The sequence below is a fragment of the Globicephala melas genome, chromosome 20 (genome assembly GCF_963455315.2).
Source record: "Globicephala melas chromosome 20, mGloMel1.2, whole genome shotgun sequence".
Classification (NCBI taxonomy): domain Eukaryota; kingdom Metazoa; phylum Chordata; class Mammalia; order Artiodactyla; family Delphinidae; genus Globicephala; species Globicephala melas.
In genome coordinates, this window is record NC_083333.1 from 20,423,706 (window position 1) to 20,446,074 (window position 22,369).

General features: G+C 60.4%; 1 protein-coding gene across 4 annotated transcripts in view; it reads left to right on the top strand.

The window, feature by feature from the left end:
* Window positions 1–275: 275 nt before the first annotated feature.
* KCNJ12 (potassium inwardly rectifying channel subfamily J member 12) overlaps window positions 276–22,369 on the top strand; it is a 36,451-nt gene continuing 14,357 nt past the window's right edge. For 2 of the 4 annotated variants that reach the window (XM_060290390.1, XM_030861108.2), the window contains exon 1: window positions 276–471. The gene's annotated coding sequence lies outside the window, so the exon portion shown is untranslated. Of the gene's footprint in view, window positions 472–1,297; window positions 1,637–5,321; window positions 5,592–22,369 lie in introns of those variants that run through there. The other 2 variants (XM_060290391.1, XM_060290389.1) reach the window with 2 other exon arrangements.

The following is a 22,369-nucleotide window of genomic DNA, read 5'->3' on the forward strand; positions in this document are numbered from 1 at the left end:
TCCATTGCGCTCTCCCCGCCTTCTCCAGGCCTTGCCGCTGCCACCGCCTTCCCGGGAACGGCAGCCGAGGGCGAGGGCGAGTAGCCGGAGGGGCCGGAGCGGGCGTGGAGACGCGGGGCGCCTGGGCGTGGGGGAGCGCGCCCGGCCCAGCCCGGGATCAGATAACAGCCGGCGGGGGAGGGGGTGGGTCGGCCGCACGCGCCGCGGGACGGAGGGACGGACGCCAGCCGCGCCGACCGGAGCGTGCGCCCCGCGACTGGGGGCGCCGTCCAGGCGCGCGCCCCCGCCCCGCGACCGGACCGGGGCGATTGGCGCCCCGCACAGACGCTCCCCTCAGCATGGAGCGCCCCCGGGGGCTGCCCTGAGGCGGCGGCGGCGGCGATGCAGGCAGCGCGGCGGCTGCCGGGGCCAGGAACGGCCGCCCGGAGCTCGGAGGACGCGGAGCGCGCCGCGCCCGGGGCACTGACCGAGGTAAGCGCCGGGGGACCCGGCTCCAGCTCCTCGCGGGCCCCCTTCCCGGCCGAGCGAGCACGAGGAGGTGCAGCAATTGGGAAGGTGGGGCGGCGGGGTCTGTTCGACCTCTCGTTTTCTGCTTTTTTTTTTTTTTTTTTTCTTCCCCCTCCCTGGTGAGCGTTAGCAGGAAATGCTGACTGCGAGCTTTTCTCCTCTGCCATGTCTCCAGCCACCGCCGCCAGGGAACTTTGCTCCTTGCTAACCTTCGTCTTGGGGGCGCTCCGGGAAACTTTGAGGCGCCCTCGGCCCCCCTCTGAACGCCTCGCACGAGGGGGCTCGGGAGGGAGCGTGGGGAGGCGCTTCCGCAGGCGGTGTCAGTCTTACGAGTGACCTTCCCCGGAGACCCCCCGACCGGGGCGCGGACTACGGGCGGCCCGGCAAATGCCCCCAGGCCCAAGGGCTGCGGGTCCTTGGAGTCGTCGGTCTTTCCCACCTCCTGCGCTCTGTTGGAGTAAAGATATTCTGGAAACGGTGTGGTCCTCTGGCACTCGAGGGCGCCAGCCGAGGAGTCCAGCCGCACCTTTTTTCGCTTGTACAAGTCGGCCTTGATCGCTCAGGGGTGGTCGCTCGGCTGAGAGGCCCCGCGGGTTTCAGGGCCGGGGTCCCCTCACAGTGCTGACGTCTGCTCTGGTTGTCCTGGGGCGCGGGGAGGGGCGCGGGGCGGGGGAACCAGCGGCAACTGGGTGGGGAGTTCCTGCGGGGCTTCGCATGGGATTTGAGGCCCCAGTGGGTGTCTGTGCTGCCTGTTCCGGTGGAGTGTGCACATGTCATGTGAACATTTTTAAAACCTGTGTTCAGGACTGGAGGTCACAGGAAAGTGTCTCTTTGGAGGTGGTCTTTGGTTCTGGGAGGTTCTCCTGCCTCCCCGCGGCCTGGATCTGCTGAGACCGGGGCCACCCTGCTCCCCGTTTCCCCAGCAGCTCTTCATCCGGGAGCCCTGCACTGCCTGGGACCTTTGCTCCGTCCTTCTCTGCTCCCCGTGCCCAGGACGGACCCTGGAATAAAGTGCTGGGGACCTCCAGCCCCCCATATCCGCGTCGCGGAGCCCGGGTTCGCAGGCTCCGTCTCCGGGGAGCGCAGAGGCGCCCACACGCCGCTGAAATCAGCAGCCGCCTCCTCGAAGGTGCGAACCCAGAAGGCGGTAGCCTCCAGCCTACCCCTCGCCCGCTCCCTAGGTGCCGAGGACGGCCAGGCCCCGGCTGCCGCCCCATTCGGACCTCAGCCTCTGCCTGTGCTCCTCTGCAGCCCCTCATCGCAGGTCTCCGCCCTGGACCGCCACCGCGTGGCTGGAGAGCGCCAGGGAGGGGAGAGCCCGAGGAGCGGTGGGGGCGTGTGGTCTCTTTGCGGCCAGCTCCTCCCCCCCGTTGTGAGAAGAGCGCCCTCAGCGCGCGCTGGGACCCCCAGAGAAACTCCTCAGCGTGATCCGCCCCTCAGCCTTCTGGCGGCCCCTCCCCTCCAGGGAGGGGGCCGGGTGTCGGCAGCTCCAGGAGGGGGCCCCGGAAGGGCTCCAGCATCTGGGCCCCAGACCCCTGAGGGAGAGCAGGGCGCTTGGGCACCCCTGGGGACAAGAAGGGGCCTCCAGCGTGCTGGACAACAGGGGAGGGCCCTCCTCTCTACGGGTGTGCCGCTGAGCGCACGTACTGGGCACTCTATAGATGCTGGGTGTTGGCACTCACCTGGCAGACCTGAATTTCCAGTCCCGGACTCCCTCCTTGTGCCCCCCTCTCCAGATGAGGGCACAGCAGAGCCCCCTCCCAGCCCTGAAGGGGATGGACCTTCCCTCAGGCAAAGGGGCAGAGCCTAAGTTTGTCGGCCTACCCCTGGACGCCCCTCCCAAGCCCAGTTGCCATGTCAGACCCCGTCAGGCTTCAGGTTGCTTAGGAGGCGACCCCTCCTCGAGGTGTGTGCCTGGTGGAAGGATGTTCAGTGAACTGTGCTGTGCTGTGAGGAAAAGGTGCCTTTTCCTCACAGAGAGGGGCAGGATCTTGCCCAAAGCCACACAGCAAGCCAGGGCTTTGAGCGGAAGCCTCCACCTAGCTCTCTCCAGGCCAGAGGGCCGCCCTGCCAGGCTTCCTGCCCCAGGGCCGTGGTGTCCCTCCTCTCAAGTCTGCCCAGAGCAGGACAAGGTAGCACTGGTGGCCCCGAGGCAGTGAAATAATAGTGACAGCGGTGGTAACAGTAACAACACTAACGGTGACAGCAGCGCCCTGCAGTTATGCAGCACTGGGACCGGCTCTGCCTGCGGGCAGGCCTCTGGCCTGGTGAGGCCTCCGGTGCCCTGGGCCACGGCTGGCAGCACCGGGCCCGGCACCAGGAGGCCTTGGCACAGCGTCTAGGGTGGAAGCAACTGCATCGTCACTCCCAGCAACCTCTGTGGCCCTTGTCTGGCTCCAGGCCGGAGGCTGCTGGAGCCCCCTCGGGGCCCACCTGGTGTCCACTCTCGGGCTCACTGCTCCCAGCTCGGGCTGGGCCGTCCCTCCGACAGGTGCAACTGGTGCCTGTTGCTGGGTCCCTGCCGGGGCTCTTGCTGTGAGTGACGCCTGGGCACACCTGCCCCTGCCCTGGGGCTGCAGCTGGAGCCCTGTCTCGGGCTGGCATGGAGGAGAGGCTGGGAGAGAGGCAGCTCGTGGGTAGCAAGAGGGGTAGAGGCTGGCTGGCCACTCGGAAGGTGTGCGACATGTGGGCTCGGTCCACGGGATGGCTGCTCCAGGGGAGTTGGCAGTGTGGCAGGGAGCCAGCCAGGGGAAGGCCAGAGATGAAAGAAAGCCGGGCTGAAACTGGGCCGCAGGCAGGGCAGGAGGCCCGGAGGCTTCAGAGGAGCCGTGGGGCTGGGGCTGGGGGTGGGGCTGGCCAGGCAGGAGGGTTTTCCAGAGGATCTGGGGCCGAGGGCAGAACTGGAGCCCTCGCTGGGCACTGGCTGAGGGCCCAGCACTCTGCCGGCTGATTTAATTTCCTAATGGTCTGCTAGTGCAGAGGATGGCAGTAGCTCCGTGAGGCCAGGGAGGCTCTGGGAGAGACTGGAACGCGGCTCGGACCCAGAGCCCGCCTTCCTGCATCCCACAGACAGCCTGCGCAGAATGCATCCGTGTGCCCCACTGTCTGTGGGGGCTGCCCCCCTACCCGCCCAGGGCTGGTCCCCTACGGGCCCTGGTGCCTGCCTGCCATCCCAGATTCCAGGTTGCTGTGTCCTCGGGACCTGGTTAAGGCCTGGCGTGTAGTAGGTGCTCAGTAAATAATTGGTGGGTCTGTGTCTGGGCTGTTTTCTCTGTGGCTGAGGCCTCACTGGGGGCTGTGGTGGGGCTGTGAACTCCTGGGGTGGAGGCCCTGTGGCCCGCTGCTCAGCTGTGGCCCCAGTGCAGTGTGTGGCATACAGAAGGTGCCTAATAAATGGGTGTTGAGTAAATGGAGACCTGGCCCTTGACCTGGCCGCTTGTCTCATTCTTTCGGGGGAGACTTTAGGGCAGACAGCTAGGGTGAGCGAGGCCGGGGGTCTGACTGTGGCCCGGTCACTTCTCTTGGGTCTCAGGTTATCATCTGTGAAGTGGGATCAGAGCGCCGGGTGGGGAGGCTTCTGAGAGCACCCAGGATGGGAGAGTGGAAATGTGAACCTCTGTGTGTGCCTTTGGGGGAGTCTCAACAGAAATGGGGTGCGGAAAGGCGGGGCTCCATGGAGGAGGGCATGTGAGCCTCTGCGACGCCAGAGCCTTGGTATCCGCCATCCAGTCCAGCCTTCCCTTGGACAGGGGGGAAACTGAGGCCCAGAGAGGGTAGGCGAGGGTTCTATGGGAGAAGAGGGCCTCCCCCTCCTAGTGTGTCAGCTCTACCCCCCCCAACCCACTTCCTCCTCTCACCCCACCGATGTTCTGCATCTCGAGGCTTCCTGCCCAGCTGCTGAAGTAGCAGCTGCAAAGGCCGCGTGAGGCTGTGGGCGCCCTGGGGACCCTGGTCCAGCCCCTGACTAGCCTTCAGCCCTGCAGCGCCAGCCACGTTTCCCTTGGCGTGGCCTCTAGGGTCTTGGGGTCTGGACCCTCCTCGCCCTGGTCCGCCGGGCCTGCAGCTTGGCCCTGTTGCCGCCTGCACTCCCCTCTTGCGCCCAGGCCGCCGGCCTCCCGCCCGCGGTGCCTCCTCGGCCTGGGCCTTTGCCCCGTGCCCCCAGCTGCCCTCGCCGGAGCTCCACGGGGCCCTCCCTCACTGCTCTCAGCTCTTGCCCAGACGCCGCCTCCTCCCCGCGCCTCTCTCGGCTCCCTGGGCAACACAGCAGCCTCCCTTCCCCGCGCCTTCTCGGCTGTCTTCTCCGTGGAACTTAGCGCAGTCTGCCACGCTATGTTTCCTCTTGTTTGTTGTCGGTCTCCCTTGGGTGCAGGGCAGGCCCTGTCTCCTGAGCTCCCCTCTGGGGCGGAGCCGGGCCCCCTGCAGCTCGCCTGGGGCTGTGGCCCCACGTCGTGAGGACGTCCCCGCGGTGGGAGTGGGCAGCCTGCGGCCCAAGAGGGCAGCCCCGGCCAGAGGTGGTAGCAAGTGGGGGACAGCGCTTGGGACCCTCTTCCCCCGAAGCCTCCTCACAGCTGCTTGGTGGCTTCGCCAGCAGAGCTGGGCTGGTGCGGGGGGGCGGGGGGGCATGTGGAGATAGCGAGGTACCGAGCTCTGTGTGTGTGCACGCACGCGTGTGTGTGCGTGTGCGTGAACGGCCGAGGTCACGGAGGGGCTGTGCGCCCCCCACCCTGCCCACCTCCCTCTCCTTCCAGCTGCAGCCCAAGCCCCCTGAGCTGGCGGCTCCAGCCCTGCAATTCTCCGGCACTTAAGGCAAAAATAAATCGCTGCCGGCAGCTGGCGTTCTGGGAGGTAGCAGCCGCGCCACCCCCCTGCCCCCGACCCTGTGCCTGTGGGCTCTTGGTTCCAGGCCAAGCCGGGCCAGGGGGGGCTAGGAGGACTGGGGGCCCCGCGGGGAGCTGGCTCCGTCCAGCCCCTTCTCAGGATGAGAGGTTGGCAAGGCCCAGAGAGCGCGGGGCCTGGCTGGGTCGCGCGACGAGCAGAGGTGGATGGAAGCCGGCGACTCCCGAGGGGACCGGGATCTGGGGCAGGTGAGGGGGCTCAAAGGTGGGGCTTCGCAGGGGCCTGGCCCGTGGCCTTGTGGAAGCAGGGTGTGGGCAGGGCCCTGGACCCCCTCGCACAAGGCCCTGGGGACCAGCCCCTGGACATGTCTTTCCCTGCTGGCCTCTCCCTTTCCTTCTCAGAGAGGCCTAGAGGTCTCTGCCTGGTGAATCTTAGTGACACAGGCCCTGAGGAGGTCAGAATTCAGCCTTATTCATGCTTTTGACTATTGAGTCTGGAGCTGGTATCTTTGCTTTTACCCTGTGCCTGGGGCTGGGGGCTGGGGACTGATGTCTGGATTGGGGGAGGGTAAAGAAACCAGTAAACAGACACTTAAGGAAGCACAGAGTTTGTCATATTCTCTTGCTAATTATCACAGTTTTTAATGACAAGCGTGTTAACATGCTCGCGGTAAAGCATCGCACGATCGTAAGGACAGAAAATGAATTTCTTTTTCTCAAACCTTGTCTCCCCCCCACCCCCACCCCAAAGCGTTACGCTTTTGAGGGGACTCATTAGAGAACCTTTTAGATTGTCTGAGTGTTTAACGAACATGTGGATGTAGTTGTGCACACCTGCTAGCAGCTGCAGCGCCCTCTCTCTGTCTGTCTCCCCCTCCCTGTTTCCGTGTTTTCTCATCTTCCCGTCCCTGCTGTCCCTGCTGCTGCCCCAGGCCCCATACTCCGGGGCTTCATCCTCTCTCCTTTGATTGACCCGAGGGCTGAGTCTCAGAGTCTTGGGACCACAGAATCTTAGCTGTGGAGTCTAGGAAAGCACTCAGCCACCCGAGTTCCTGGGCGATGGGCTGAGTCGTGGAGTTGTGGCCTCTTTGGGACAGAGAACCTGGAATTGCAGAATTGGCGTGTCTTACTCCCGGGAGAGGTGCTGAATCTTTGCTGGGGTCCCTCCTTCCTCAGACCCCTCGGGAAGCGGTTGGAGAATGCAGATCTCCTGGCTCCGTCCCCAGAAATTCTGGTTCCGAGGGCTGGGGTGGAGCCTGGGAACCTGCCCTTTTCGGTCTCCCCAGCAGTGCAGCCACCACGGGGAGGTCACCCTGCTGCAGCCCAGTCCTTGACCCTGGGCTGGCCCCGTCCCCTCTGGCCTCAGGGCCCACCCGGCCCAGCGTGGACAAATTTGAGGCTGTGCTCGAGTCCCGCAGGGAAGGCACGGTCCAGGCTGCGCGTCCGAGGTCCTCGGCAAGGGCAGGCCTCTGCTGGGGACTCGGTCCCCCCCCCCCCCACCTCTGAGCTTCCTGTCGGGTGCCAGCACCGTCACTCCTGTCACCTGGAAGGGCCGCCCCGCCTGGCTCCACTGAGGGCCCCTGTGGAAAGGGTCTGAGAGGCTAAGTTCGAGGGGGTGTTGGTCACCCCTGTGCTGGCCCCGGGCCTCAGTGACCCCGCGTGTGAAGTGGACGTGGGCATCGTGCCCCGCCTGGGCATCTGCTTTCTCATCCCTTTGCCACTTCAGCTCTGCGGTCAGGGCAGCCTCCGCTCTCTCTGCCCCCGGCCCCTCTGCCACACAGGCCGGAGGCTCACCGTGCCCGTCACCTCGGCCTGCTGTGCCTCAAGCTGTCGGAAGCACCTGCCCGGCTGGGGCAGCCAAGTTGCCCCCACCCCCACCCCAGGCCCCAGGAGCCTTCAGAACCACTGGAGGCAGTGCCTCCGAAAGTCCCCGGACAGCCCCGGAACGGCCCAGCCCCTCCCTCGGGGCTTCACAGCAGAGGAGACCCGAGCCACCCTCTTCCTTTCCTCTGCCGGCCCTGCCAGCCAGAGCCTTGCGGCACCTGTGGGCTCTGGCCCCGATCCTACAGCAGATGCCCCAGCCCTGAGGCTCCAGAGCCAGGTGACCAGGCCCCGGGTCCTGTCCCGACCCAGCTGCCCTCCTGGTGGGCCTCAGGGGTCCCCCAGTCACCCTGCCACAGATCGAGCACTGGTGGATGGGGAGTGAAGGGGGAGCAGCGCCCCTGGGGGCTGTGACCCGAGCCCTTGGTCTCAGTCTCCTCCTCTGGGAACTGGCGACACGAGGCGAGGTGGTTGAGCAAACCCACACGCCCGACGTGTCTGCCCTGCCCTGCGAGGGGCAGCCGTCCTATGGGGTGGTCCACCAGCCAGGTCCAGAGGAGAAGACAGAAGTGGGGTGACGGGGGGGGCGGGTGGGCTCTGTACTACTTCATACCAAGTCAAGTCACCACAAACTGGGGCTTAAAACAAAACAGATGATCGTCTCTCCGTCCTGGGGGCCAGAGTCCGAAATCAAGATGTCGGCAGGGTCGCTTCCTCCGAGGATCCACCCCGGGCCTCTCTCCCGGCTCCCGGGGCTGCTGCGGCCCTCGGGGTTCCTTGGCGTCCCTCCAGTCTGCACCTCTGTCTTCACGTGGCCTTCTGCTCCCTGTGTCTTCTCTCCTCTCATGAGGACGCTTGTCATTGGACTCAGGGCATCCTTATCCAGGATGCTCTCATCTCCACATCCTTAGTTACACCTGCACAGACCCTTTATCTAAACAAACTCACATTCAGAGGCACTGGGCTGGGTGGACATATATTTTGGGGGAGCCGTCACTCAACCCGTTACACGTGGTCAACCTGGATATGCTGCCCTGTGTCTCGACTTTTTCTTTTTTAAGAAAAACATATTTTTTAGCAACGTATCTTGGAGACACAAGCAGATACGGTATGCTTGGTCTGTGCCGCTTACCAGCTGTGTGTCCTTGGGCAGATTGCTTGACTGTTCTGTGTCTCAGTTTGCTCATCTGCAAAATGGAGGCATTAACGGTTCTTCCCCCCATCGGGCTGCTGGGGGCGATGAAAGGGATGCACAGGAGAGGTGTAGTAGGTGACCCCTTTGATGAGTACATCAACCAGCAGAACGGTTTTAAGGTCTGCCCAGTATTCCCTGCGCTGGGCTGGATTTCTGTTTCGTGAGCCTGCTTCGTTCCGGGGCCCCTCCAGCCCTCGGCTGTTATCACGTGTAACGCTGCCATGATCACCTGGGTACTGAGGTCCTCGTGCCAGCGCCGTCCAAGCAAGAAGTCCAGAAGCGGCCCTGCTGGGTCGGAGGGCTTGTGCCTTTGTAGCTTTTAGAGCTACCACCGCTGCGCCCTCCCGGGGTGGTCCCCGCCCCTTGGAGAGTTGAGCGTGCCTGGGTCCCACTGTGGCCTCCACCGCGTCTGTTTTAGAGCCAGTGCAGCGTTTCTTCCTGTTGAAACCCCTTCCTGTCGTTCCCTTCCTGGCAGAGTGGTCATTTCCCTGACCTTTGCCCTCCCCCAGGTTGAGGTCTTTGGGAGTTGGGTGGGTGCCCCTGCCATATATCCCGTTGGGTCCTCATGGCTAGCCCCAGGGGTGGGAAGCAGCTGCCCTATTTCCAGATGCCAACACTGGGCCTCAGAGAGATCGCATAGCAGCCCAGCCCATCTCTAGCAGTCTGTCTGCGCCTGGAGCCCGAGGGGCCTCCTCAGGTGTCTTGGTTTCCCTGCAAGCTTCCCTGGTGGCACAGTGGTTAAGAATCTGCCTGTCAAGGCAGGGGACACTGGTTCGACCCCTGGTCCGGGAAGATCCCACATGCCGCGGAGCAACTAAGCCCGTGCGCCACAACTACTGAGCCTGCGCTCTAGAGCCTGCGAGCCACAACTACTGAGCCCACGTGCCACAACTGCTGAAGCCTGCGCGCCTAGAGCTGGTGCTCGGCAACAAGAGAAGCCACCGCAGTGAGAAGCCCGTGCACCGCAACGAAGAGTAGCCCCTGCTCACCACAGCTAGAGAAAGCCTGCGCACAGGAACGAAGACCCAGTGCAACCAAACATAAATAAATAAATTGATTAAAAACCCCCCCAGCACTCTCCTCACTGGAGGGAGAGGGCTGGGTTTCACTCCTGCTGGCCCCCCTGCCCTGGCCCCATCCCTGGGCCACCAGGCAGAGTCCCTCTGGAGATGGCTGGTGAGCTGACAGGCCACTGTGATACCCTGGACTGAGGCCGTGTGCCCCGGGGGCCTGGGTGTCCTCAGCCCCCTCCCTTGGCTCCTGGCAACCGTCAGGATATTTTGGGGGCTCCAGCAAAATGCCCGCCTTGGTGGTGGATTCAGCAGCCTGTGGTGTCACTGGGCGCCTTTATTTCTCAGGGAGTGCCGCGGTGTTTCACTGAGACTTGGCGCCCAAAACAATGAAAATGACTGTTTACTTGGTGTCTTCTGGTGCCAGGCGCTGCGCTCAGTGCTTTCCCGAACATCATCTCATTTAATTCTCAAAATGTACTGGCCAGGAGTGGAGCAGGGATTGAGAGATGGGGTGCTGAGGGAGGCAGGTGGCCAGACCGGGGAGCCCCACGGCTGGGCCCCCGGCGCCTCCAAAGGCACAGGGGCCTTTGAGAAGGGCTCTCCCTTGAGGGCAGGCCGAGACCTGGGCTGAGGATCTGGGAGGTGCAGTGTTGGGCATGAGCCAGGTTAGCCTGGATTTAAATGGGGCAGCCCCCCACGCCCCCCTGCTGTGTGACTCCAGGCAAGCAGCTTCACCTCTCTGAGCCTCACTTCCCTACTCTGAGAAATGGGGCCAAGTTTGCCCCGTTCAAACTGTGATTGTGTGTGCCCGGTGTTAGAACTGTTTCAGAAGTCTAGATGATGGAGGAGGGTTCTCAGAGTCCTGTCCACTTTACAGGTGGAGAGACTGAGGCCCCAAGGGGGGAGGGACTGAATGACCTGCCACCCTCCGTCCCCTGTGACCTCAGCCACAGGACATGGGGCTGGTCCAGTCTCCCTCGTTTTTACCCTCACCGGACTAGGATAGAAAGACAGACCATTATTTGAGTGCCTGCTCTGTACTGGGAGGCTCGTGCAAGGGAAAGATTTAAGTTCTCGGCGTGCGGGTCGTGCCCCCTCTGTCCATTTCTTAGGCAGCGGTGGGGCTCACATCTGTCCGAGAGCCCCATGTCCCGGGAGAGCCCCCCACTCCCGTGGCTGCGTCGTGGGCATGCTGGGCTTTCCACAGACCTGCACGCGAACCTTTGCTGCTTGGGGAGACAGCAGGGTGGCCGATTCACTCACCGCTCGACTTTGGACCCGGGGGAAATGCATCCGCGTGGCCTGAGCGAAGTCTCTGCAGAAGTGGGGATGCTGGGGCTTGTGGAGCAGAGAAGGTGCCCCAGGGGAGGGGCTCTGGCCTGGCCCAGCAGGAGGCCTCCCAGGGTGAGTGTCCAGCCAGTGGACCTTAGAGAGCCCTTCAGAACCACCCCTGGTGCCCTGGTCCCCTGCCGTCTGCCTCCTGAGCCCACCTTATCCCTCCTGGACATGCAGGAAACCAGACTTAAAGGACGTGAGCCCCTGAGTCCAGTTGCAGCCTGCACTGCCCTGGGGCCTCATGGACCCCTCTCTTGCTTCCAAGCTTGGGGCTCTGGCCCCAGACCTGCCCCCTTTCCACCCAGAACCTGGCCTCTTGGTCCGGGGGCCCTGCCTCCTGAGGCTCTCCGGGGTCCTGGAGTCTCCGCCGACAGTGTGGCCTCCTCATTCCTGAGAAAGTCAGAGGAGAACCTTGCAGCTCCCACCTCCCGCCACCTGCGTCCCCTCACCGTGCCTCCATCCCTTTCCTGTGGATGGACTGTTGTCCCCCACGGCCACTTGGCCCCTCTGCCTTCACCTACCCAAGGCCATTGCTGTGGTGTCTCCCTCTCCCCGCTAGCCCCTTCCCTGCACCCTGCACCTGTTCCTTCCAAAGGCGATCACGGAGGGCCTGCCATGGGCCGGCACTGCCTCCAAGCACCAGGACACGCCAGGGGACGAAACCAAGCCCTGCCGGCATCCATCTGCAGTAAAAACTCTCAGTAAACTAGGAACAGAGGGAAACTTTCTCAACTTGGTAAAGGCACCTACAAAAGTCCTGGAGCTGACATCATACTTAATGATGAGAAGCTTGGCTTTCCCACTAGGAACAAGGCAAGGAAGTCCTCTCTCACCAGTGCTTTTCAACATCGTACTGGAAATCCTGACTGATGAGATAAGACAAGAAAAGGAAATAAAAAGTATACACATTGGGGAGGAAGACACAAAACTGTCTCTGTTCACGAATGACAGGATCATCTATGTAGAAAATATGAAAAAATCGACAAGAAAACTCCAGGAACTAATAAGCAGTTACAGCAAGGTTGCAGGATACAAGGTTAATGTACAAAAGTCAATCAGTTTCCTATATACCAGCAGTAAACAAGTGAAAAGTGAAATCTAAAATGAAAATCACAATACCATTTCTATTAGCAACCCTCCCCCCCCAAATAAACCACCGAGGTATAAATCCAACAAAACCCTGATGAATGAAATCAAAGAAAAACTAAATAAATGGAGAGATATTCCATGTACACGGATAGGAAGACTCAATATTGTTAGACATCAGTTATTCCCAACTTGATCTATAGATTCAATGCATTCCCAATCAAAATCCCAGAAAGTTATTTTATGGATATCGACAAACTAATTCTAAAGTTTATATGGCGAGGCAAAGGACCCAAAACAGCCAACACAGTACTGAAGGAGAAGAACAAAATTGTAGAACTGACACTAACTGACTTAAAGACTTACTATAGGGACTTCCCTGGTGGCGCAGTGGTTCAGAATCCGCCTGCCAATACAGGGGACACGGGTTCGAGCCCTGGTCCGGGAGGATCCCACATGCCACGGAGCAAATAAGCCCATGCGCCACAACTACTGAGCCTGTGAGCCACAACTACTGAGCCCGCATGCCACAACTACTGAAGCCCGTGCGCCTAGAGCCTGTGCTCCGCAACAAGAGAAGCCACCGCAATGAGAAGCCTGCGTACTGCAACGAAGACCCAACACGGCCAAAAATAAATAAATTTTAAAAATAATAAATAAATTTATTTTTTAAAAAAGACTTAACTATAAAGCTACAGTGATCAAGACGTGTGGGGTTGGCAACAGGACAGACAGATCGATGGAGCAAAGTAGAGAGCCCAGAAATAGACACACACAAATATAGTCAACAGATCGCTGACAAAGAAGCAAAGGCAACACAGTGGAGCAAGGATAGTCTTTCAACAAATGGTGCTGGAAGAACTGGATGTCCACACGCAAAGAAGTTAATCTAAACACGGACCACACACCCTTCACTTGAATTAACTCAAAATGGATCCTAAATGTACGTAAAGCACAAAGCTATGAAATTCCTAGAAGATAGAGAAGGAGAAAACCTCGATGACCTTGGGTATATGCCTTTTTAGACACAATGTCAAAGGCATGATCTGTGAGAGAAATAATTGACAAGCTGGACTTCATGAAAATTAAAAACTTCTGCTCTGGGTAAGACAACGTTGAGAGAATCAGAAGACAAGCTACAGACAGGGAGAAAATATTTGCAAAAGACGCATCTGATGAAGGGCTGTTATCCAAAATAAAGAACTCTTGAAACTCAACAATAGAGAACAAACGACAAACAGACAATAGGAAAAAATGGGCCGAAGATGTGAACAGACACCTCGGCAAAGAAGATATACAGATGGCAAGTAAACATATGAAAAGATGCTCTAGAGACTTCCCTGGTGGGCCAGTGGTAAAGAGTCCGCCTTCCAGTGCAGGGAACGTGGGTTTGATCCCTGGTCAGGGAACTAAGATCCCACATGCCGCAACTACTGAGCTTGTGCACATCAACGAGAGAGCCCGCGTACCTCAAACTACAGAGCCTACGCGCTCTGGAGCCCGCGTGCCACAACTGGAGAGAGAAGAACCTTCACGTCACAACTAGAGAGAAGCCCACGTGCCACAAAGAGAGATCCCGTGTGCCTCAACTAAGACCCCATGTGGCCAAATAAATAAATATTAAAAAAAAAAAAGAAGAGATGCCCCACATCATTTGTCAGCAGGGAAATGTAAGTTAAAACAACAGTAAGATACCACCACATACCTTCAGAATGGCTGGTGAAGACGTGGAACCCTCATCACTGCTGATGGGAATGCAAAACGCAGCAGTCACTTCGGAAGAGTTCAGCAGTTTCTTACAAGACTAAGCACACTTTACCGTGTGACCCAGCAACCCTAACTCTAACCCTTGGTATTTACCCAAGGAAGCTGAAACTTACATCCACACCAAACGCCGCAGGCAGGTGTTCACAGCAGCTTTATTGGTTATTGTCAAAACTTGGAAGCAACCAAGACGTCCCTCAGTAGGTGATGGATAAATAAACCGTGGTCCATCCTGACAGTGCAGTATCTTTTAGCACTAAAAAGAAATGAGCTGTGAGGCCATGGAAACACGTGGAAGAACCCTAAATGCATATGACTCAGTGAAAGAAGCCGGTCCTAAAGGGCTACATGCTGTGTGATTCCAGCTATATGATGTTCCGGCAAAGGCAGAACGGTGGAGACAGCAGGCAGATCAGCGGTTGCCGGGGTGGCGAAGGGGAGACGGACAGGCAGAGCAGCGGATATTTAGGGCAGTGAGCTGTTCTGTGTGACACTGTCATGGTGGATACAAGTCTTTGTACATTTGTCCAGACCCACAGAAAGTACGGCACCAAGGGTGAGCCCCGAGGTAAACTGTGGCCTTCGGGCGATGCTGACCTGTCAGCGCAGGTCCACTGATGGCGGCGAAGGTCCCGCTGTGTGGACGGGTGTTGCCGGTGGGGAGGCTGTGCGTGTGCAGGGTCGGGGTGTGTGGGAAATCTCTGTGCCCTCCCCTCAGTTTTGTTGTAAACCTAAAACTGCTCTAAAAACCACTCTTGAGAAAAAAAGAGAATCCCTGCCCTCACGTGTCCGTGGGCAACTGAGCATAGACTCCTGAATTAGTGATCAGGGAACATGTGAGAGGGTAGGGCCGTCTGAACAGAGACCCTCGTGGAATTGGGGAGGAGCTGGCCGGGGTCTGGCAGACTGCAGCTGGGCTCGTGTCTCTTTCACGTGTCTCCTCATAAAAGTGGATCGCAGTGAACCAAGGTGATCTGTGTCGAGGGGCTGAGCCCCCTGAGCCCGTGGGCGTGCGGTGGGAGTCACGCCACCCACTCGGGGTCCCAGTGGAGCCGTGGGACCCCGGGGTCCTGCAGGCCTGGCACACAGTAGGTGCTCAGTTGAGGGGCACAGATGTGGACGTGTGTGTGCCCAGCAGGCATGGATGGGCTCCCCAGGGAAGGGGGCGTCTGCCTGCTGCTGGGAGGACAGAAAGGCTGGCAGGGGACAGGAGCCCCTCTCTCTGCACCCCACAAAGGCTGCAGCTGCTCCGGGTGGGAGGCGGGGGCACAGCTGATCCCCCACCCCCTAATCAGCCTGTCAGCGCCGAGGAGCCTGCAGGAGCTCCCATCAGGGCTGTGCCGGTGGCTGGATTCGGAGGGAGTCCCAGCCACCTGCTTCCCCTTGGTCTGGGGGCTGGCGCTGCAGGAGTGGAGGGTCTCATGGACCCCCACCCTCCTTTCTGTGCCCCTCCTTACAGCACAGCATCCTCAGGGGGTGGAGCCCAAGCACGTGGGTTCAGAGGGTGGGCCTGGGACCAGCCGTGTAGGCGGGGTCGGGCCATCTGAATGGCAGGCTGTGTAGACAGTGCGGGGTGCTTCGCTGTGTGTGCTGCGGCCGTGCAGGTCCCTGACTGTGGCGGGCGCGTGTCTGAGTGTGTAAGCGGGCACGAGGAGCGTGTGCGCTGTGACCAGTGAGGCGGCTATGACCGATGGCTCAGGTGGGGAAGGGCCGTGCCGCCCCGTGCTCTGTGTTTTGACCCTCGGTAACTTTTAGGTCCCCGTGTCTTTCGTGGTCTCCTGTCCCATCACTCTGCTCCCAGCGTCTCCCTGGCTCGTGGGTTCTGTGGCTCCCGTCACCCCGCCTCAGGATCCCCCCGACACCCCTGGCTGGAGGGAGGGTGTGGGCTCCGGGGTCTCAGGAAAGGACGTTCCTGGAAGCTCGCGCTGCTTCGGACTTTGGTGGATGTCGACACGTTGCTTTGCTGTGGTGACCCCGGAAGGCGCCGGTACTCTCTTTACCCCCGTTTACAGAGGAAAGCATGAGGCTCAGAAAGGTTAAGGGGTTTTCTGGGGCCCGAGGTGCTCCTCTGAGCCTGTCTGGGAGTGTGGCTGTGGCTGATGGGGAAGCCGTCAGAAGGCCAGCTTCAGGGCCCCACGCGGTCTGCCCCCACGTCGCTGCTCACCCCCACCCCTGTGCCGCCCTTCCTCGTGGGCACAGAGTCTCTGCGACTCCCTGCCTTTGTGCAAGGCCTGGGGTGCCTTTTCTTCCTTGCTTATGGGGCCATCACGGTCCGATGGCCATCAATCTGGTGCTGGGACCTTGAGTGCCCCTCTGGGGGCCCCAGACCCCTGCCTGGGTTGACCTGCCAGTAGGAGGTGGAGGCTTGAGTGGCGGGAGACTGGTGGACCCTGGGCCGTTAGGGCCCCTTCAGCCCTCCCTTCCATAGCTGACGGCTGAGTGCCCACTTGGCCAGGTGCCGGGCTGGTCCCTACCACCCATTATACACATGGGGCTTCAGAGGTCGGGAGTGCAGCCCCCATGCACCTACTGCTCCACCCTCCAGCTGTCACGCCGAGCACTGAGGGTCCTGCGTTTGGGCCAGGACGTGGCTCCCCAAAGCTCGGGGCCGGGGGTGCCACTGAGAGTCAAGGGGGCTGTCCCCACTGCAGGACATTGCCAGTCACTGGTGCTGGCCTCTCCTGCCACCCCACAGGTGGGACAGAGAAGGGGGTGGGGTCTGGGCTGTAGCCCACATGGTCTCCAATGTTCAGAGGCCATCTTCCTGTGCCTCGGTTTCCTCCGATGTCAAAGCAGGACTCTCGTGAGGCTTAAATGAGGACATCCAGGTAAAGTCCCCGGGTTCCAGGTAGGCGTGTGGCAGATGCCCAGAGAGCATGGGCACTCCTTACCGCCATCTGCCCTTGCTCGTGCCCGGCCCTGGGCTGGGTGACAGTCAGATCTAGAGGCTCAGGGCTCCAGGCTGGGGGTGAGGGGATACGTAGCGTGGTCGCTCTTTGGGCCCCCGCGGCCAGGCCCGGGCCGAGGTGTCACTCAGAGGTCCCAGCTGCCCTGGCTTGGAGTCGGGTGGGGTGAGGGGCTGTCTGGCTCTCAAGGGCTCGCTGAGGCCGGAGCACACCTGGACAGGCCCGTGGGCAAGGCAGGGACACCAGGGCTCAGAGGGGGGCTGCCAGGTGCGTGAGTCAGAGTTGGAACTGGAACTCAGAACTGGCACCCCGCAAAGCCCGTGCAGTTCTGTGGTTCGGCAGGCGGGCCGCTTCGTGCTTTGCAGACGACGTGAACGCCAGCGCCATGACCACTTGCTGAGGGGTTCTTGTGTGAAGGCCTTGTGCTGGGTGCCACGTCTTGGTGCCCACCCCACCCTCAGAGGGCCTGCTGGTGCCTGTCGTACGCATGAGGACACAGGAGCTGCGAGGCGGCCGCACTGCCCTCCGGACCTCTAGCTGGCTCCGTTCCCGGGGTCTCAGGAGAAGCCAAGGTCAGGGGTTGCCCAGGGGGTGGAGGTCGGCAGGGGCTTTCCAGAGTTCCCTGCTCTAATGCCAATGTGGCCAGGCGAGGGGCACCTTCTCCGTGAGGGTGACGACCGGAGGTCAGCGCTAGGGTTCGAGGGCCCTTCACACTGTGCTGGTAGCTGGGTCCTTGGAGGTACCAGAACCAGGCAAGCTGCCCTCCCCTGGTGTCTGGAAGATGGGCTAGGCTTTGAGGCAGGGTCGCCTCACAACGTGAAGGGGCCCCACATGGCTTCTGCTTCAGGTAGCAGTGCGGACTGACTGCCCTGAGCCATTCTCATCCCCCTGGGGCTGTTCCCTGCACGCATCAGGGGGTTCGCGCAGGGCATGGATTGGGGCACATTATCAGTCAGGGTCACACATCTGGCTTCCGTTCCTGGCTGTGTGACCCTGGGCAAGTCACTTCACCTCTCTGAGCCTCAGTTTCCTCTTCTGTAAAACGGGAGTCATAGGGCTGCTCTGGGACTCAGTTAGGGAGGTCAAATGCTGTGCAGTAAAGGCCCAGGCTTTGGGGCGGCTTGGCTGCGTTTAGTCCCCAGCTCTGCCTCCTACAGGCTGTGTGGCCTCGGGTGAGTCACTTTGGCTCTCCAAACCTCAGTTTCCTCATCTGTCAGATGGGGACAACAGCAGACTCTTCCTCACAGGGCTTTCTCAGGGCACAGGGAGGCAGGTAGGGCAAAGCCCCTGTAGATGTGAGCGCAGGCCGGTGTGAGCACCTCGCACTTCTGCCTGACGCAGCCCGTGTCGGGGTCTCAGCTCCTGGCTGCTCGCGGGGTGCAGAGCACCGGCGGTTTCATCCCCGTGCACGCTGTCTGATGAGATATAAATAGCGTGCAATGTTTGCGAGCGAGATAGGGAAGCGTCTGGCCGGGCCCTCCCTCCCCACCCAGCAGAGGCAGCGAGGCTGGCGAGCTGGCCGCGGGGATGGGAAGGGGATAGGAGCTCGTGAATAAATCATCACACGATCTGGGCTAATGCACTGGCCACGAGGCAGCGCGTGCCGTTAGTGCGTTAACTGTCCAGAGAGGGTGACTGTGTGCGGCTCGGCCCAGCGTCCTCTGGTCTGCAAAGTGCCTGGTGCCTAGGGTGCCCTCTTCCGGGGCTTGGTGAGTCTGTAGAGTGGGGGGCCCACCCAGTCCCTGACTGCTGCCATCCCTGGTGGGCTCCCCGGGACTCTGAAGGGACCCCCCCACACCAGGGGCTGTCCGCCCGCTGGGTCCTGGGACCTGTGGCAGCCCTCGCTGGGTTGGGACAGGTGGGCCGGGTTGCGGTGGGAGCCGTGAGCGGAGCCTGGGGCTGCGCCTCACCCTCACAGCCCTCCAGCTCCTTCTCTTCTTTGTGTTCAGTGGTTTGATTTTTTTTTTTTTTTTTTCTTTTGAAGCAAGGCTGCCCCAGCTCAGCCAGTTACCAAGGTGACCAGACCATCTCCACCACCACACAGCCACGGCCAGGGCTGGGTGAGGGGCTTCGGTGCGTGCACACGCACGTAGCCTGAACGTGTGTGCGTGCCTGTGCCATACCTTGTGCACACGTGTGCGCACACACAGCTCGCACATACGCATACACATGTGCAAGAGCAGACGCACGGAGCCTCACCCCATGTGTCCAGCCTTGGCATGACGTAGGCACAGATGCATTCTCGTGAGGACACAGCCCACGTGCCTTTGGTGTGTTCCCGCGGGGGAGCAGGGACGCACAGACATGCGCTGCCCGGTGTGAGCAGCGGGCTGCCAGCTTCGGCCCTTGCGCCCTGGTCTCTGTGTGAGTGGCTGCACAGCTGTGGAGTGAAACACAGCATATCCAGACTCCAGGCCACTGCAGCCCCGCCTCCCGTGCACTGCCTTCCCGCTGCTGCCCCTCCCTGGTCACCTCTCTCCCAGGTAAACTACCTGCCCCCAAATCCTTGACTCAGAACCTGTTTCTGGGGAAACAAAGTGAGGCCAGGTGTGTACGTACCACGACGCTCCTGGAATAACACGTACCCGCACCCCAGGCCGTGTGTCCATGCAGGATGTGTGCACCCATGAGCACGTTGGTGTGCTGGTCCCGGCTCTGCACCCTGTGCGTAGACTAACAGCTGTACTAGGCAGGCAGTAGAATTGGGCCCCTTTTACAGATGTGGAAACTGAGGCAGGCATTAGTCATGTAAACACGTGCCTTAGAGGTGGAGGAGGGCAAGCTGGAGCTGGCAGAGGTCGGGACCAGGTGTGGGGGTGTCCCACGGGCCCCCAGCCTCCCCAGGACTCCCTGCCTGAGGACGGCACAGCCCCAGGCACCGACTGGCCTGTGGCCTTGGGGCACTGCATTCTCTCTCTGACCCTGTTGCTTTCTCTTTGGGCAGTGTCTCACAGGATTGTTGAGGGGCGCACACAGTTGGTGCTAAATAAAGGCTCCAGGTGTGAGAAAGCTTTTCCTGGGGCTCTTAGTGGCCATCCTTCCTGGGCTTGGGGCAGAGACCTGCGGCTCACACCCCCTGCACCAGGAACCATGCCCCCGCAAATATACCTTCTCTTCCTGGGCGCGGGCTCAGAGAGGGCTGGTGGCTCAAGCCAAGGTCACACAGCACAGCAGGGCCTCATAGGATCCAGACACCAGGCCCCTGTCCCACCAGTCTTGGGCTCTCAGCAGCCCCTGCCTTCCCACGGCACCAGTTAGCCATGAGGGAGAGGCAGCCAGGCAGAAGGCTTCCTGTAGGAGGTGGTCCTGAGCCCCTTGGAGAGACTGTGGTTTCTCCTGGAGACATCAGGGCCAGATATGTGTGGTCAGTTCCCGGGCCTCTGTTCCCATGGCCCTGAATCTGGGTTCAGATGAATCCCACCCAGCTCTGGATGGGCCAGCTGTGTGGCCCTGGGCATGGCGCTCACCCTCTCTGAGCCCCAGTCTGTTGCGACTGTGTGAGCTGAGGTAGCACGTGTCACGGTGTTCACGTGTACAGTTCAAGTTGTGGGGTTGGAAAAGCGTGTGTGGCATTGAGGCCACAAGCGTGGGAGGCTGCAGTGGGTCAGAAGGTCAGGCGCCCTCCGGCTTGGCGCTTTCCCACGCTGAGCCCCGGTCCCGGTCTCGTGCAAGGCAGGAGGTGGAAGCGTTTCCTCTGAAAGCCATTTCTGCAATGTGGATTGTTATTGCCTCTGGCAGATGGGAAAGAGGAGGCTCGCGTGCCCCCATTGGCCGTCAGGCGTCAGGCCGTGTGTCCCAGGCAGGACGGCTCTCCCTCTGAGCGCTCCCTCCCCCGTCACCTTCTCTCCCTTCTGGCACACGCGGCTGCAGCCCCACTGCCCTCCCTTGAGTCCCTTGAACACATGGAGCAACATTCCAGCCTCAGGGCCTTTGTCCGTGCTGTTCCCACTTCTGGGAACACTGTTCCCACGTTCTCTCCTCCAGAGGCCTCGAGTCAAATGTCACCTCCTCGGAGAGGTCTTCCTATGCCCACCCTGCCTCTGGAATGACGCGGGTTCCTTTCTCCCCGGCATGTTTTTTGTCCGCCTTGTCCCACTTGGATCTCGGCCCTGAGCGCCGTGTCTGCACATAGTGGAGGCCCAGTAGGTGTCCGCTGAGTGAGTGAACGCCGAGTGCGGGTGGAGGCCCCAGGCCTTGGCAGTGCTGCCGGAGCCGAGCTGGCAAGGGGACCCTGGGTGGAGTGGTGGGTCGTCCGGAAGCCCACCCTGTTTTCCCAGACTCCTGATCTCAGAGCACGGCCTCCAGCCCGTGCCAGGGTGAACCCCAGCCCTCAGAGGTCTGTCAGGCCCTCCCAGTGAATCTTCTGTTCCCCAAATAAAGCCAGATTTACACAGTGAGGAGGGGAGGAGGAGGGAAGCTGAGAAAACAACTGTCCCTGTGCTCCCCCAGCAAGCAGCCGGGGGTCAGGCCGTGTTCTGCCTGGCCTTTGCCTGTCAGGCCTCGTGCTGGCCCCAGCCTGCTGTGAAGCTAGGCAGCCCCTGGCTGAGAGGGCTCCTTAGGAAGGAGGCGGCTGGATGCAGAGGGACAGAGGCCAGACCCCTGGGTGCTGGGCTTGGAGCCGTGGCTCATAGCCTGGTGACTGTGGACACACGTGCTCTTTTCCGTGACTTACTTCCTCCTTGGTCAGAGACGCTTGGGCCATCTCACCCGGAACATTCTCGGGTGCAACGCCAGGCACTCACAGAAGCTAGGCATTTGGTTCCAGGGGTCCAAGAAAGATGTTGTGGGGACCTGGCAAGGAGTAGCGGCAGTTCCAGGGAAACCTCGGAAGGCTTCCTGGAGGAGGCATCCTTTGAGCTTGAAAGATGAAAGGCAGAGAGGGGCTTTCCATGGTGAGGGGCCAGCTCAGGCTGAGGCTTGAGGTGTGGACATTCCTGAGACGTCACCCACTGAGGATCGCAGGATCGCACGATCATTCCTACTGTGTGCTTTTCTCTTGTTGATTTATAAGAACCCTTTATATATTAAGTACATCAATCCTTTTCATAACAGACATGTTATCATTTCCCTTTTATTTAGCTTATAGTGGGTTTTGGTAAGCAATGTCATAAATATTTTTATGTTGGCAAATTTTCCAGCCTTTTCTTTCATGGTCTTTCTTGTCCCAGGCTGTTTCTTGTCACTATCTCAGGTCCATGCTCTCCTCTGCGCACTTAGAAAATGTCTGAGGCTCGAATTAAATTGAAGCTTGAAAAATTACAGCCGTAAGAAAAATAGACACCATGGTGCCTTTGTGCACTGGGTCCCTCCCATCCTGTCCATCTGGTCTCTCCTTCCTGCTTGGAGGTAAGGTCTAGTCCAGGCCCTCCAGGGACCTGTGGCCCCTCTTCAGAGTGAGTCAGGGGCTCAGAGATGTGATGAGGGCAGGGCGTGGGGGACCAGGAAATGTCCAGCTCCTTGTACTAACTTGATGAAACCCCATCATGAACCCATCGACAGATAACATTGTTAATCCCATCTCACAGGTGAGAAAACTGGGCTCAGAGAAGTTATATGACTTGCCCAGGGTCACCCAGGAAGGGACAGAGACAAGATTGGAACGCAAGCCGTATTGCCTCAGAATGTATACTTTCTCTGGCACCCCAGTGCCCTTGGGGTCAAGTCCGAGCTCATTGAAATGACTCACAGGGCCTCTCCGGGCCTCCATTTCCGCAGGCATCAGTGCAACGCCTGTGCACACAGGCACTCAGCACACCTCCGCCCTCACTGTTATTAGGGTGACAGGGGTGCCCCTGCCTGTCTCTCTATACCCGCCTCAGCCCCAAATCCGTAGGGTCCTGAATGTTGGGACCGGAAGGGCCAGCCCCCTCGTTTGCAGATGGGAACAGGGAGGCTCCGAGGTGGGCG